Source organism: Crinia signifera, chromosome 2, assembly GCF_055691185.1.
Source record: "Crinia signifera chromosome 2, ASM5569118v1, whole genome shotgun sequence".
Classification (NCBI taxonomy): Eukaryota; Metazoa; Chordata; class Amphibia; order Anura; family Myobatrachidae; genus Crinia; species Crinia signifera.
The window spans coordinates 31,007,970-31,026,199 of NC_139218.1; the positions used below are offsets into that span (position 1 = coordinate 31,007,970).

General features: G+C 47.5%; 1 long non-coding RNA gene across 1 annotated transcript in view; it reads left to right on the plus strand.

The window, feature by feature from the left end:
- LOC146058711 (uncharacterized) overlaps positions 1-18,230 on the plus strand; it is a 104,340-nt gene that overhangs the window by 35,452 nt on the left and 50,658 nt on the right. The window contains exon 2 of the long non-coding RNA XR_014469910.1: positions 14,898-14,993. This is a non-coding gene — a long non-coding RNA (uncharacterized LOC146058711). The remainder of the gene's footprint in view (positions 1-14,897; positions 14,994-18,230) is intronic.

The following is an 18,230-nucleotide window of genomic DNA, read 5'->3' on the forward strand; positions in this document are numbered from 1 at the left end:
CAGTGAACAGATTAACATCGCCCAACCCATGTGCACCCCTGCTAATGTATTCACAGCTGTGCACATGGGGGGAAATCCATTTGTAATCACTCCCCCATCTAATGGAGTCTCCCTGTATGCAAGCGAGGTGAAGGCCAAGGTGAGAAGGAGGAGGCCAGGAAACTCCTGCGTTTTCTGGGGCACTGCCAGAAAATGCTGGGTTACCGCCCCAAATGGTCGTAGGGTGTCAATCACCTTGCGTATGGACAGCGACGGCTAGGCTTCGCTTGCTCCGATCCTACAGATGACTCGCACATACGCACAGCGTACCGCGTGCATGTGTGATTTACCGATAATTGATCAGGCTGCAAAATTGCAGCCGAGTGTGCAGGTCTGAATCAGGCCCAATGCCGTTAATACAACAGGGGTGTGCCGATTATGATGATGTAATGTTGGGACAGCTGCAAAGTTTTTAACAATGGATTATATACTAAACAAGTTTACTCTTAAGCAAATAGGGTGTTCTCCAGACACATCTTGTGTTTTCTTCTTATTATTAGAGTGTCTGTACACACCAATGGATGCCTTACAACTGCAGACAGCCCAGTTACTTAACCAGTAGATTAAAGCACTTAATGATGTACTCACTGTTACGCGCACTGGTAGATGGAGCCGTGAGGGTTGTCATACAGCTCTCCAGTCAGTGAGTGTATGTAGGTAGTGGTGCAGGTACCCTGGAAAAAATTGTGGATCACGAATAAATGCAGGTCTGTCTGGAGCTAAGTGGAATATTACTGTCTTCCCCTACAGCACTCTCACAGTCATGAAAATGTGCGATTTTTAGTCATGAAAATGTGCGAATTTGAGGAAATTTGCGTTTTAGTGTTAAAAAAATGGAAAAAAATGGAGTGAGGTCCCCCCTCCTGAGCATAACCAGCCCCGGGCTCATTGAGCCGGACCTGGTTCCAAAAATACGGGGGACAAAAAGCGTAGGGGTCCCCCGTATTTCTGAAACCAGCCTGGGACTCTTGGACCGGTCATGGTTCCAAAAATTCGGGGGGACAAAAAATCTGGGGGGCGTATTTTGAAACCAGCACCGGGCTCCAACAGCCCGCGGTGTCATGCCACAGCCGGGGGACACTTTTTACATAAGGTCCCCCGGCCGTACCATGAGCACCGTGGCTGGTCAGCCTTAAGGCCCCCATACATTAGGCCGATTTGTCCGAAGGACAAGTTGGACCTAATCTACTGACAACTCCCCTGGGGGGGTCACATACGATTTGGCACTTGATGTGCCAGGTTTTGCATGTGATAAATCGCATGCGATTTATCACATGCAGTCCCCCCGGGGAGCTGCTGTCAGCGGGAGCTGAGCAGGGCATGGGGGCTGCAAGCAGGCAGCGGACGCAGCCTGTAGTACCTGCGGTGGAGGGAGCCAGATGCCGAGCGGGGGACTGCAAGCAGGGAGCCAGGCAGGGGAGGCAGTGGGCGCACTGGTCCAGGCGGTGAACTCCGCGAGGGGACCAGAGAGCAGAGACCGGGTAGCGTAGGGGAAGCCGGGCAGCAGCGGGCGGACATTGAAATGAATTAACAGTCAGTGATTGGCTGAGAGCTCTCTCAGTCAGAGAGCTCTCAGCCAATTACTGGCTGTCCATTCATTTCTATGTGCCCGGCTTCCCCTACGCTACCCGGTCTCTGTCTCTGATCCCCTTGCGGCATTCACCGCCTGGAAGTATCTATTCGCGGCATTCCCCCCGCCCAGTATAGTGCGCCCACTGCCTCTCTAGCCCGGCTCCCTGCTTACAGTCCCCCGCTCGGCTCCCTCCACCGCACGTACTATACGCTGCGTCCCCTGCCCGCCTTGGGCTGCACATAACATTTAACAAATCTTATGTGCAGCCCGTCCGACCTCCCGAATCCGACCCGATGCGCACGGGACCGCGCATCGGGTCGGATGGGATGTCTGCACATGCGATTTGGCCCGATTTCATGTCCCGATTCCTCCGAATCGGGTCAAATCGGGACCAAATCGCATAGTGTATGGCGGCCTTTAGACAGGGTACCTGGGGGAGTGGGGACCCCCCAATAAAGGGGTCCCTCCCCCAGGCTTCACCCACCAGGGCTAAAGCCTGGGGCTGAAACCGGCGTCCATGGGCTTTGGACACCGGCCTGATAGGGTAAATCATTCATACATAACATTGCTTTATACAGGTGACCTACAAGTGCCAGGAGGCCTCCCCTGCATGCTGGGTATTGGTGAACCACAGGTCCCAGCATGCAGGGCATTAATGGGCCCGCTGGGACTTGTAGTCTACTTGCAAAAAGAATGTTAAAATAAACACACACAGAAAAGTACAACTTTATTACACACACACACCTCAATTTTACACCAACGTACTTACCTAACCAGGGTCCAGAGCTGCCCTTCCTCCTCCACAGAAAGCTCACACCACACTGACAACGGGGTGAGCCGGCTACCTCTGTCACAGCTGTCACGGCGCTATAGAGGCTGCTAGTGTGGTTGGCTCGATGCCCTGATTGGCTGAAAGCGTCTCCTTCAGAATGTGCGAATTTGCAGCAAAATGCGCATTTTTTGTCGCTTTTCGTATCTCATTAAATATATATACGATTTTAGACAACCGTGCGATTTCGGACGTTTTTGCTGAAAAAAAATCGCCAAAAAACTGTTTTTGCATCTCATTAAATGTCACCCTGAGTCTTTGCAGTTGCACAATCCACTTTTAACACTGCTAAATCTGAATGAGGCCCAAAGCTTGTACAATTATTTATTACAGCAGTATATGTTTTACATCAATATAAAATAATGTTGCTTATGTCCTAGTCCACATTCACCTGATAAACACAATGGTGGCACATTGTTTTAATGTGTAATTCAAGACTGGTTTTAAAGTATTTTTTTCCCACAGCATTTACTTGATTCAATAATTGTGCAAAGCGAATGCACTTAGATGGGCGTTTAGATAAGGCGGCCTTGCTGGAATATTACGTTATTGCAGGCAGACGATGCTTCAAAGATTCTCTCCCCTGTTACTGTACAACCCGGGCTTAAAACAAAAACATTTCAGACATAAGCTCCAAATATGTAACATTAATCAGGAAACCTCTAGAGGGCAATAATAGAGAATGCAGAAAACACTGTGTAATTTATGTATACTTCTAGATTTACAATGTGTGTATTATTGCTGTAATGTTTGTCAGACTTTGCATCATAGAAGGAGAAATAGTTATGTTAAGTAAACTCATATTTGGCTTTGAAAGCCCATTGTTTCCAGTTGTCTGCAAGTTGTTTTTTATTTATTTTTTTACTTAATTTTGTAAATTAATTTACTGTAGGGGTCAGAATTAGAGAGGCTGGATTGAAAAATGTTCAATCCCGGGATTCACGGATCCCGGGATTGGCTTCCCTAATGAAAAAAAAAAACGCCCTGCCTTTGTCTATATAATAAATTGTAGAGTGTGTGTGTGCGTGTCTGTCGCATTGCGGACTCACCGTGGCACTCAGAGCCGCCAAAATTGGCAACAAGGTACCTCTGGACTTGGTGGTGTGCACCTCAAAGCCGTTTTTGGGAAATTTTATTTAGAAATTGAAAAAACACCAAGGTCATACCCTCCTGCATTCTGCAGGAGACTCCCTGAAATAGCAGCAATCTCCCTCTCTCCCTCATTAGTCTAGCAATCTCCCTCATTTCTCCTAGCCCACATTTTATGGTTACATTTTTGGGGAAAAAAGGAATGAGAGATAGATACATTTACATTGAATCATCAGCACCATATCCCAGCACTTTACCAGGTATAGTAGCTCTTACTAACTGCTTTGGGGCTCATCTACATTTGTATATAAGTCATAATATAAGATTCCTCTCAGATGTAGCAGTACACACCCACGCTTCTAGGTGCCACGTTCACAATCTCTTTTCACAATCTCTCTATATATGGAACTAGACACGCCCTTTGGGTGGAGCATGACACGCCCCCTCAATGGGGCGCTGTGCAAAATTCTACTTCCAACTATAATCTCCCTGAAACTAGTTTTCAAAAGTAGGCAAGTATGACAAGGTTCAATTTGACTTGACTGATGATCTGGAAAAAAGATTGATGATCTGGGAAATAGATGACAAATGAAAGCACCACACCTGGGGCGAAATGTAATAGGGTGTGATTTTTTAGACATGTGCGATTTTTGGTCAAAAACGGCCGAAATCGCACATTTTCCGAAAATCTGCGCTGTCCGAGTGCTACAGAGGCTGAGAGCGTGATTGGCTGAGCTACAGTATGCGTCTCCATGGAGACGCATAGCTCAGTCCTGATTGGCTGAGCTATGCGTCTCCATGGAGACGCATACTGTAGCTCAGCCAATCACGCTCTCAGCCTCTGTAGCACTCGGACAGCGCTACAGAGGCTGTTAGAAGCAACGGAGACAGACGGTTCTCCCCGCTGCCTGTCAGTGCGGGGGGAGCCGGCTGAGAAGCAGCCAGACCAGCGCTGGATCCAGGAATGGTAAGTATGCTGGTGTAAAAGTGAGGTGTGTGTGTGTAATAAACTTGTACTTCTCTGTGTGTGTGTTTTTTATAAACATTCTTTTTACAGGTGGACTACAAGTCCCAGCGGGCCCATTAATGCCCCGCATGCTGGGACTTGTGGTTCTCCAAGTCCCAGCATGCGGGGGAGGTCTGCTGGCACTTGTAGTTCGCCGGTAAAAAGCAATGTAATGATATGTATGATGGATTTAACCCTATCAGGCCGGCGTCCACTGGCCACGGACGCCGGTGACAGCCCCGGGCTTCAGCCCTGGACGGGTGAAGCCTGGGGGGGGGACCCCTTTATTGGGGGGGTCCCCACTCCTCCAGGTACCCCGTCCAAGGCTGACCAGCCACGGTGCTCATGTTTTGGCCGGGGGACCTTGTATAAAAAGTGTCCCCCGGCTGTGGCATGACACCGCGGGCTGTTGGAGCCCGGTGCTGGTTTCAAAATACGGGGGACCCCCAGATTTTTTGTCCCCCGTATTTTTGGAACCAGGACCGGTCCAAGAGTCCGGGGCTGGTTTCAGAAATACGGGGGAACCCTATGCTTTTTGTCCCCCCGTATTTTTGGAACCAGGTCCGGCTCAATGAGCCCGGGGCTGGTTATGCTTAGGAGGGGGGACCCCACGCCGTTTTTTTTTTAAACTTTTTTTTTTGCACAAAATCGCATTTATGAAAATGCGCACATTTTCATGACTGAAAATGCGCACATTTTCATGACTAAAAATCGCCCGAAATCGCGGCAAATCGCATTTTTTGCCGCTAATTCGCATCTCATTACATATGCGAATTCGCGGCAAAAAATGCGATTTTTAAAGGTGCGATTTGGTGCGATTTTTTTTTAGTCTAAAAATCGCACCCTATTACATTTCGCCCCTGATTTCATTCCTGTCATTGGGGGAAATTTACTAAGATGTGTATGCTACTTTACATGGGATGTTGCTATGGCAACCAATCAGAATCTACTTATTTATTTTGCACCCTCTAGAACAGGGGTAGCCAACTTCAGTACTTGAGAGCTACCAACAGTTCACATTTTCCAGCTCACCTCACAGGTACACAGACATACCCTCCAACATGGCCCATTCCATTAGGTACAAAATGCTCGTTTCTGGACTTCCTTACCAGTAGCAGTTGCAGAGGTGGGGCTGCGACACAGTCCAATATTCAAAAAGGGGAGCCACATTTAATGCCACTCCAAACATCACTGTCCTGAACTCACTGACAGTTGATGTGACCCCCCTCTTTGAATTTTGGACTGTGCTGGAGTCCAACCTCTGTAACTGCCACTGGCAGGGAAGTCCAGGAACAGAGCATTTTGTACCTAATGGAATGGGTCATGTTGGAGGGTATGCACAGGTGCACTCATTACTGACTTACACATTTTAAAAGATCCACAGGTGGAGCTAAATACGTCACTTGTGATTCTGTGAGGAGACCTGGGAAACATTAACTGCTGGTAGCTCTTGAGGACTGGATTTGACTACCCCTGCTCTAGAAGATAGTAGACAGGATCTGATTGGTTGCCCTTAGCAACATCAAATGTGAAGTAGAATGCAAACACATTCTAAAGGGCCCTACATATGCAGAGATGTGTGCCAGAGATACATAACGGGAGATTCAGCACAAGAGATTTCACTCTTCTGGCTCATTTCAGACAATGAGCCACATACAGAGAGATTTGTGTCAGAGATTCAAATTGGGAGATTCAGCACGGGAGATCTCAAATCTGTCACGACTGTCACAGCCGCACATGCCATCAAACTGCACTGTGTATATATATATATATATATATATATATATATATATATATATATATATATATATATAATGTGGTATAGGGGTCCCCATCCCCATTCCTAAACATAGGCGTCTAGTGCAAACACACAAACTGTACATATAAACACACACACACACTGTATTATTCTTTATTATTGACTTTTTTATTTGTAAGGTGACAAAGTTTCCGCAGCACCATATAAGTATCTATACAACTACAAGTCCCAGCACATGTACTCTGACAAGCCTGACATTAGCCAGGGAACATGCACATTACTGACATCTGCAGCCACCTCACCCCATATATATGGGGCAACCAGACATTTGCACCAATGTGGGAGAGCATTTCATCACCAGCCCTGCAGACAATTCTGCCTCCATTGATTACTAGAACACAATGGTCCCTGGTATTTACAAGCCAATGCTGGCTGATGTCTGTGATGGGGCAGGGCAGGCTGCTCCTGCCTATCATAGCAGCAGCTTCCCCGCAGACACTGCCAGCTCCCCAAAAACCACCAGGTCCCGCCATTAAGGTACCTGTAATAAGCACCGGCTGAAGTGGGTGCCTGTCACAAATGGCGATAGCAGCGGGTCCAGTCATTAGCGCCGGCTGCCGCGGGTCCCGACTCCCTACATTAATGTCAGTGACAGTGGACCCTGTAATCACCTCGGCAGCAGGGGTGCCTGTCCTGTCATTAGTGCTGTGGCAGCGCCAGCGGAAGTAGTAGGACAGCCTATAGCGGGAGTAATATATGACACTGCTGTGTGCTGGGTGCCCGGGGGTGCGTTGCAGGGAGCTGTGAGAGAAGCCAATACTTACTTGGAGTCGGACTGACGCAGGAATGCTTCCGGGCGGCAGCGGCTTCAGTCGGCGGTGAGTGACAGCGGGGCTTCTTGTTGGCAGCGTCTTCAGTGACGGTCGCTCAGATGGCCCTGCTCATCCCCGCGCCACACATGCGGGAGATGAGCAGGAGCATCTCAGCGACTGCTCTGAATTGACAGACAGGTCCGTTCTGAATCTTGTGCAGATTCAGAACAGCGGGGGCGCGCATGTAAATCGCTGTGTGGGCTATATACACAGCGATTTACATGCATTTTCAGGCATTTTCTGAGCGATTTGTTAAAATCGCTCAGAAAATGCCTGAATATTGTGCTGTGTGTGGGGCCCTTAACATTATGGTGGAGGCTTTCAACAATTGGGAATAATTGGGGATATACATAGACCACACATCACACATACTTACACATTGTACACAAACACACAGTACACCACATATGCACAAACAGAACACTACACACATATATACGTAGTGCAGCTCACACACTAACACATTGGACCAATACACACACAACACAACACACACACATAATACACCACATGCAGTACAACACACACCCCAAAACAGTACAACACACAAAAACACACAGAACACACACACTTAAACATTGCACAAATACACAAACACACAGAACACACACACTTTGCACAGATACTCACAGCACACTACACACACATATATACATAGCGCACCTCACACACTTGCACATTGGACAGATGCACACAACACACACATGAATAACACACCACACACAGTACAACACACACCCACACACCTAGAAAAGTAAAACTTTATTAGACACACCACACAAGCATTCACACATACTTACCCGTGCTTGTTCCCCAAACCGAGCGGCTCTATTACTTTTTCGATTTTCATGTTTTCTATGAGAAAACATCTGGATGCGACTTTGAATGTGCGATTTTTTTTAGGCAGTGAAAATTGTTCCATAATTTGCACGTTACTTTCAGAAAACGTGCGATTTTGGCAGTTTTCTACTGAAAAATCGCACGTGTGCAAAACGCGCACCCTATTCACCTGGGTGGTCATTTTGACCTGATCGCAGGGCTTGGAATTCGCATGCTGGGTGATAATAAATAAATATCACTGGCAATGTCAGGGAAAAAAGCCGGCATGTCCAGTGTTTTCATGGCAGTCTTGTGACGTTAGCTCCGCCCACGAGCAGCCTGTTTCTTCTGCAGCCACCGAGTAAGTCCTGGGCTGCACACAGACAGCGTACACTGGAAAATTCATTTCATTTTTGTATTTGCAGCTAATCGCAGGGCTGCTAAATTTTTAGCGGAAGAGGGCGGGCTTTCACTCTGGTAGGGTGACGACTACCTGTTGGCAGAGCTCTGCAAAGTAGCTTTGATTGTTCTACCGGAGAGGAGACTCCCTGCAGCATTTTCGCCCCAGCCCGGTAAATGCCACATTTAGGGGGAGCCCTAAATGTGGGAGTCTTGCCCACCCTTCCAGGGGGCAGGGAGGGGAGCATAGGTAAGTATGGAATAACCCCCTTGCGTGATTATAGTTGATTTACATCTCAATGTATTCTATGCATTATTCTGTTTTTGCTTTTAGTCTATGTGTATCTAAATATCTTTCTGAATACAGCTCTCTGAATACAATATAAGATAAAATAATGCAAAAGAGTAGCAGATATATAAAACCATTCATCGTTGTACACAATGATTGTCTCTTCCAGGACTGAATGAAGGATGAAGGTCATTGCTTCAGGGATTAATAGATAGTATAGGGAACAAACACACTACAGAGATCGGAAAATATGTCACTTATTACATAGGATCATGCACTTGTCACACAACCACTGTCATCTTCAAAATATTCTACACTGAATTCAAACCTACAGTACAATACAAACATGTTTATTAAGATGACAGGTACTGTATCTGCTGTTGTTATGTCTCTTTTTAGCATCCTCAGAAAAGCATTTTCTGCTGTCAAGTGAATGTTTGAATTACTGGTTCAGAAAATGGGAGGGAAATTTGTGCAGCCACGCCCCCTCCAGTGGGCAGGAGGGCTTGCCCTGCCGCAACCGGTCTTTGTTATGTCCTCTCTTCCCCAATTATCATCTGGTGTACCTGGCATGTATGACCTCAGTTGATGCATGCTCTCTAACACTTTAACACGGGTAAAAAATGGCAGGGGCAGATTTGCCTCGTCGGGAAACCGGGCCTTTTTCTGGTGGGCCGGTCCAGACCTGGCAGCTTTCCCCCCTGGCTGGGCCACAGACGGTGCTCAAACTAAATATGGCCATGGCCTGCCTTGCCTTTGACCGCTTTAAAGATGGCCGTGGGAGGGCCAGATCGTCGCCGTGCACCCGGAACTAAGCACAAATGTTGAGCGGCTGCTGCGTGGCAGTGGGCAGACTCGCCGAAGTGGGGTAAGTGGCATTCCCACCGACCCCCATTACCACCACAAAAATGTATCACGGGCTGGATTTTCTGAAATATGGAGTAAACCTCCACCCTACTAATTAGTGGTAGAATCAGCAGTATTAGGACTTGCAGGGACTGGTGTTTTTTTGCAACACTTGTACCTGCACTGGAGAAATATTGAGTTGCTCCAGTAATATTGTATCTGGCGGTGCGACTCGCAGCAAGCCACATACTTGGGGCGGATGTTCTGACCTCTGCCGCCCATCTCTGCCGGCTACCGCATTCTTACCAATCGATTAGTAACGCAAGGGACAGCTCTTGCATTAAGAGCTGTCCCTTGCGATGCAGAGCCGTCTCTGGACTTCTGGGTGGAGAGAAGCCCCAGGGCTGGATTAACAATGGGCCTGATGGAGCTACAGCTCCAGGCCCATTGGCTTTCCAATGAGCCCAGCCCCACACCGCTAGCCCCCTGGGAGCCGGAGATACCGCCAGGCAAACCTGGAACGATTTCCCCATAGGATAACATGTGAACCGCTAATTCCGACCTCCACCCGGTTCCAACAGCTGCCAGTTCCCCCTCCGGCATCACAGAAGCTCGAGGTTGATCTCAGTCAAACTCAAATCTGGGCCTTCAATCTGATACCTGCTCCTTACGGGTTCATTGTAGGGATGCCAATCCCGGGGCATTTTTTCAATCCCGGGATCCGGGATTGAAAAATGATCCATTTTTGGTGGCATCCCCACCAAAAAAAAACATTTTTAGCATAGGACCCACCCCGGCCGACCCGCACATCTACTTACATTAGGGTGCGGGCGGGCGGCCGGGAGTGGGTTTGGAGGTGCACGGTGCCTCCCGGCAAGTGCACCTCCATAGAAAACAGCAGGCGGGCGGAGGCAGGCGGGCGGCGAAGAAGAGGCGGGCAGGCGGGAGGAGTCAGGCCGGCGTGCTGGCGGGCGGCGGAGAAGAGGCGAGCAGAGTCAGGCCGGCGTGCTGGCGGGCGGCGGAGAAGAGGCGGGTAGGCGGTCACTGGTGACATGTGGCCTGCGCAGCGTGACCTCTACGCAGGTCGCACGCCGGGTCATGTTACGGGAACAGCCGGGCAGCGTCTGAGCGAGTGCTCAGACGCTGCCCCGCATTAGACTGCGCATGCGCAGTCTAATCCCGAAATCCCGGGATTGGATTCTCCAATCCCGGGATTGAAATCCCGGACTTTTTTAGGCCAAATCCCGGGATCCCGCCGATCCCGATCCCGGGATTGGCCACACTAGTTCATTGGTTCTAGAGATATTGCGGGTAAACCAATTTTTTTTCATTTCTGAAATGTAATTTCATGGCTGTTCATGTTGTTTGAGGACAGATTTCTCTGGAACCAAACGGCCCAGTTTCATGGGACCAAAATCATTCGAAGCCTACATGTAAATGGGTCAGTTGGTTTCGAAGATATGGCTGGTTGTTTAAAGGGGGGCAGGGGTGGTTTTCTCTCCCCCTCACACCAGAAAATGCAGGGACTAGGCTGGTGTAAAAGGGGCCAGTCCGGGAATGTCCCTGCATGATCCTGGGACCATATTCCCGGGTAAATCCCTGCATTTTCTGGCGTGAAAGGGGTATTATTTCAAATAGCAGTGCTCTGAATACAGCCGGGCAGCACCCTGCTCTCTGCCCGGCTGTAAATGGCTGTTATTTCTGCCCGGCGGCGGCTGTCCCCCAGTTACCACGAGCATGCATTCCCCCTTGGCAATGAGCATGTAATCCCACATGGCAATGAGCATGGAACCCCTGGCAATGAGCATGGTACCCTGGCAATGAACATGTAGGTAAGAAACACTTATGTAGCTTAAATTTTAATAGGCATTATGGTGTTTGGCATAATATGTAATGGAGATTATGGTGTGTGTCTTAACATGTAATGGGCATTATGGTGTAAATTTTTTATGTGCTCCAATGCCCCTATTTTTTAAGCATATTGTGCATTATTGCTCAATCTGTTTGGTATAGTGCAGGCATGTCCAAACTATGGCCCTCCAGCTGTTGTGAAACTACAAGTCCCATCATGCATTGCCACAGTTTTGCTATTAGGGAATGCTAAAATTATGTCAAGGCATGCTGGGATGTGTAATTTCACAATAGCTGGAGGGCCACTGTTTGGATATGCCTGGTGTAGTGTGTATTTTGGCTCAATCCATGTGGCACAATGTGAATTTTGCCATAATCTGTGTGGCATAACGTGAATTGTGACTCAATCTGTGTGCCATAGTGTGAATTTTGTCTCACTCGGTGTGAATTTTGGCTCGTACATGGTGTGGTAAACTTAGGTGACCACATAAAAGGTGCTGAAATGTTGTCTACCAAGTTTTGGCTTTCAGTATTTTTTTTATGACTGCAGTGCCGCCTCACCCCGCAAGTATCTTAGGACATTGACGTCCTGCGGGTGCACCTTTGAAGGGCACCCGCCAATATATTTCCCTGCATTTTTCTTATGCCAGCCCCCTGCCTATTCCAGGCATATACTGTACAATTAGTTGAAAGCATTTACATAAATACAGACACACCCATGAGCACGCCCCCCCACATTATTAGGAGCTGGCCACAACCCCTATTATTGCACAGAATAGGCCCTTGATCATTCAGCTCCAGGTCCATTTAGACCTTAATCTGGCTCTGAGAAGCCCATAGGCTTCCATAGGGTATCACCAGCTTTTGCTGCGTTGACTCGGTTTAGAGCATCCGAAAATGCAGTAAAAACTCAGATAATGGGATTTTTACCACATTTTCGTATTAGTGCATCAATAGACTATTATGGGGTAAATTTTCTATAGGTTCTAAAAATAAAAAGGTGATGTTGCCTATAGCAACCAATCACATTCTGTCTATACATTTTTTAGACTGCAATAGAGAAATAATAGACATAATTATAGACATAAACCTTTTTTTTACCCTTAAGAGAGGAGATAGAACGATAGTTCTGTCAAGGAAGGTGGTGGCATCTATCGAAAGACTGCTGAGGAGAGATCACGCTATAAAACTAGATTTGGGCCATATATGTATTTGGCACACCTATACAATCATACAAGGGAGTACCTTGCCTTTCTGATGCTTGTTTTGGCATAGTGGTTAGTATTACTGCCACAAAGCACTGAGCTCTTGGGTTTGATTCTCACCTAGGTCCTAACTGTTTGGAGTTTGTATGTTTTCCTTGTGTTTGTGTGAGTTTCCTCTGGGTACTTTGGTTACCCCCACACTCCATTGGACTAGGCAAGAACAATAACCCTAGTGTGCATATGAGGGCACACACCTACCTACATTCAGTGGCATCCCTTACTGGCTTGACATCCATGCATCAACAAAAGAGAGCAAGGCGTTGCAAGTTGGGGGTGTGGCCTCATGGCCCAAACCCTGTTTTTAAGCTGATAGACCGGCCCTTGTGACTATGTAGTGTGCAGTGCTGCACTACAGTGCTACGCTGTGATAGGAGCCTGGTGCTGCATGTAATGTTACAGTGCAGCACCAGTCTCACGTCACTGAGCAGGAGGTGGCACTGTGGTGTCCCCCCTTGACTGGTAACACCCAGGTGCGTCCAGCACTGCTGCCTAGTGACACCGCTGACTTCTCTCCTGAAATATCTGGTTGATGCTGAATATCCCTGGACTCCTGAAAGAGGAGTACAAGGTCCTCCTGCTTCCCATCAGCTTCCTTCTGAAGTGGACAAAGCTGGAAATTTAAAACCACAAATTGTGAGTCCAAGCAGAAGGGGAGGAGCCAATATAATACTAATGAGAAAGGTATCATACTAGCCCCACAACCTCTATGACCAGCAATATACTGCATTTCCTGTGGGAAATAAAAGTTATTAAGTATAGTGTGCGTTCACATGTGGTAGAGAATATCAATTATACGTAAGCCTTACTGGTGCAGGGATTGGTTTGAATGACCAAAATATGTCCTGTAAAGCTCTGTGGGATATGTGTGCGCTATAACTGGTAAAAAATGACAATATAAAATAGATCCTGCTTTACCCATAAATATTTGCATATTGTAAAATGTATCGGATCTCTTAATTGCAGTCATTAGGGGATCAACAAAGGAAAATTATAATAATACTTTGTACACGTTCATCAACCAAATCAGATTTTTAAAAATTATTATTTTGAATTTTTTTTTCTTTCTAAAACCACTTCCTCATTGCTTTTTGGAATATTTCTGGAATATAATTTGTTTATTTTTTTAAAATCCCAACGTGAAAAATGAGTGTTTATTTAATAATAAATAATGATGATTATAATAATAATAATGATAACAATACTACTACTAATGATGATGAGGATGATACTACTACTACTATTACAACTTCAGGTTGAGTATCGCTTATCTGTATATACCAAAACTGAATTTTTCCGAAAACCGTTTTCAGAATATTTAGTTTTTTTTTCCAGGATTCACACTTTTTTTTTTATACTCACCTCATCCCCCAATGTACACGGGATGGCCATCTGAGTCATCGTCAGCAGCATCCCCAGTCCCAGGGATGCATTGCGCTGGTGTGCCGGTGACGTCACTGGCGAACCGGCACACGTGTTCAATGCATCCTTGGGATGAATCGGAAGGTTGTCGTGAACGCCAAGGGACACAGTGGACGTCGGGGGACTGCCAGGGGTCCAGGTGAGTATGTAAAAAAATAATAATTCCAAAATCCAGAATAATCCCTTATCCAAAATGCTTGTGGCCCAGGGGCGTAACTATAGCACCGCAGCCCCCGCCACCGCGGGGGGGCGCTGTGCATGTGGGGGCGCCGGGGGCTGCGGTGCTATAGTTAAACCCCCCCTCAATCCCCCGCAGACTTACCTATCGCGCTGGTCCCGGCAGCTCCGTTCTTCTGCTGAGGACCACCACAAAATGGCCGCCCCCATATAGCACACAGTTCTCTGAAACTGTCTGCTGTATGGGGGCGGCCATTTTCTGGTGGTCCTCAGCAGAAGAACGGAGCCGCCGGGACCAGCGCGATAGGTAAGGCTGTGGGGGATTGAGGGGGGTTTGCATGGGCGGCGGGGTAGGGGTGCTCGGCGGGGCGGCGGAGTAGGGGTGCTCGGCGGGGCGGTGACGGTGGGGGCGGGCGCCCAAAACGTAGCTACGCCACTGTTGTGGCCCTGAGCATTTGATAATAATTGTATTTCTACTGCTATTATTACTACTACTACTAATGATGATGATGACAATAATTAGTGTTAAAATACTCTTACTCAAGCAAGGATGATATTTTTTATTAACATGTCCTAGGGGTTCATACTGCTGTTCTTGAATTCTTCTTGGTACAGCTATGACACCATAATGAAATTCACAGCTGGATTATTCTTATATTTTGTAGGACGAGAAGTGACATGTTCTCCTGGGTGACTCTACAAGTGGGAGGAAGCATGGAAACCTTTAATGAGCTGTGAGCAGGAAATTCGGAGAGGATGCGGTCAGTGTTTAGAATACAAGCGGAGAATCTGCTTTTGCAATTGTTTTATTCAAAAACTGTTAAGAAGAAATATGCAAGACAGGAAAACGGGTTTCAGCTTTCGAGAGAAGTTTCCCATTAGACAAATGTATACCTATAGCGACCCAGGAGCATTCCGGTAATGTTCCAGCACATACTAATCCATATATTGAAGGTAACAAGTGAATCAGTCAGGAAGGAATTAATTGCTTAATGAGACACTACTTTACTGAGGTTCTTTGAGATCGGCTAGATCAATGTAACTTGCTAAGGAAATATATACAATAAACATATACATTTATAGACTTTGAGGAAGATCCATATTAAAATCGAACAACGGTAGTTGGCTTGATTACTGCCTCACCAGATGGGCTGAAATAAACATACAAAATCCTTTCTGCCCTTTGGAATCTTATATCTATTTTTTTTACAGGTACATGGCCACGCCCCCTCCCATTGACCACGCCCCTTTATTTACCGAGATCTTGCGGTGCTGTCAGTGTCCCTGGTTGTGGCAGGATGTGGATAGTCCACTATTAGACTTTAGTCCTGCTTGAAGGCTTCATGTCCCATCCCAAGATGTCCACTAAAATCTTTACTAAGCATGTGTCAGATCTTGGGACTGCGTGAGACTGTATATAGAGCCTGATTCCAACCTGATTGCTGCTGAGCAAATTTACACAGCAGAGATTAGAGATACACTGTGCATGGGTATGGGCTGCATTGCGCGTGCATGGCAAAAACATCCTGCTACTTTTTCATTCGCTAGCCGTTTGGAAGGCAATTGACAGGAAGTAGGCGTCTGGGGGTGGTTACTGTCTGTATAGTGGTAGTGATAAGAAAAACCCTAAGAGTGTCAAGGAAAATGCAGGCAAGCCCAAGTGTTATAGGGGAGACATAGGCATGTGCACGGGGGTGCCGGGTGCCCCCCCCTGCTGTGGGCACCTCCACCTCCAGGCTGCATCCCGCAGGACACCCGCAATTCGTATGGCGATGGCCCCTCCAAAAATGGCCACCGCCATGTAGGAGACAGAAACTAGAGGTACTGTCTTACCTCTACTGTCAAAGGAGTCCAGCGCAGATTCCGGTAGCGCTGGTGCACTGTTTGAAAGGAACCCCCATGGCAACTAGCATGTACCCCCTCTCCACCATGGCGCCGAGCATGTAAGATCCCTTGGCAATGAGCATTTAAGTCCCATTGACAACGAGCATGCAAAACCCCCTTCTCCCTGACAATAAGCATATACTTTCGCCGAGTGTCCCTTGCTACTCCTAGCTTTCGATGACTGGTGCCCAGTAGCAAAATCATTAGATGGTGAGCAGCTTGCGATGGGATTTGGACATTTTCACTCGTCTGCAAACTCTTCTCTAGCCTACACATCCATTTGCAAGGTGGAATTTCGCTATAGCAGGGGGGGCATCTACTTGATCGGTGGCGCTGCTTTATTGCTCAGTAGCGATTAGAGATGTGCGGCGGCCACTTTTTCGGGTTTTGGTTTTGGATCTGGATCTCCCTTCGTGTTTTGGATCTGGATTGGTTTTGGCAAAACCACCCTTGTGGGTTTTGGATCTGGATTTTTATGAAAAAATGCTAAAAATGGCTGAAATAACAGAATTTGGGCCTGTTTTTGCCCCTAAAGTCGACAGGGTCATAAGTTTGATGGGATCACTAGGTCGATATGGGTTAGGTTGACAGTGAAAAGGTTGACATGGTTTTTTCACTGTTTTTTTACCCAAATGTCGACGCTCGCCATGCTTCGGGTTTGGTGCCTCGCTGCGCTTGGCACACTATTTTATTCTCCCACCACGCCCTAGTGAATGGTACGGCATGAAATACCGCCTGTCGGCACCTGTCGGCTCAAAAAACTGTGAAAAACCCCATGTTGACGTTTTGACTTTTGACCTAACCCATGTCGACCTAATGACCCTGTCGACCAAACCCATGTTGACCTAGACTCAAGTCGACCTAAATGCATGTCGACCTAGAGTCTACACACTCTCCTTCAGTGTCTTGGTATCGACAATGTCTAGGTTGACGGTGATTAGGTTGACATCTAAGAATGGTCGCCATACACTAGGTTGACAATGACAGACTGTCGACACAAGCAAAAGGTCAATATAAACATGGTCAACACAGGAACAGTCAGGCATAGAGTGAGACTATAATAGTGTGTAGATCGTATCGAGGCACGGTGCCTGAAATATGGTGAGCACAGTGAGGCACCGGCACATACGGTGTCCATGTCAACATATGTTGACATGGACCCTTATTTTGGTTCACTCGCAAAGGCAAATTCCTTCTCAAATGGACCCATGTGCACTGCAGGGGGGGGGGGGGGGGCAGATCTAAAATGTTACATTTGGGTGAGTTATTTTGTTTCTGTGCAGGGAAAATACTGGCTGCTTTATTTTTACACTGCAATATAGATCTTGCTTTGAAGTAAAACCCCACCCAAATCGAATTCTCTCTGCACATGTTACATCTGCCCCACCTGCAGTGCACATGGTTTTGTCCATTTGAGAAGGAATTTGCCTTTGTGAGTGAACCAGAATAAGGGCCATATTGTAAAGCAATATACTGTATATAAGAATATGTAAATAAATAAATAAACACAAAAACATGAAAAACTTGTGTATAGTAACATGTCCAATGGTGGGTGGTATGCACAAAACAGTTTCAGCGAGTTTCACACTCGCCAGGCCATTCGCTCCAGAGGGGAGTGGGCGGGGGCCAGAGCAGGGGAACGCCCAGCATTTTATGGGCATCACCATGAAAATACCGGGCGAATCGATTCCTGCTTGGGGCGGGTGGCTGATGCCACATGGCAGCAGCGCCTGCCCCCTTTTCGAGGGGATGTGGGGCGGTGCTGACCTGTTCGCTAGGCTGTGAGTATACACAGCCTAGCGAACAGGTCTGAATCAGAGGCGTAGCTACCGTAAGGCAGCCACCGCGGCTGCTTGGGGAAGCAAGCGCCAGCGGGGCGCCCCCGGTGCCCTGGCACTATGGTCAGACCCCTCCGCATGCCGCCGCCACCGCATTCAGTCCGGCACCGCAGATAGCCTCCGGGCTCCGTCTCCTGCAGTAATGAAAAATGACACGACAAAATGGCTGCCCCCTAATAGCAGACAGTTTTTAAGGATGCTAGAGGAGGCATCCCTAAAAAAACTGTCTGCTGTACGGGGGCAGCCATTTTGTTGTGTCATTTTTCATTACTGCAG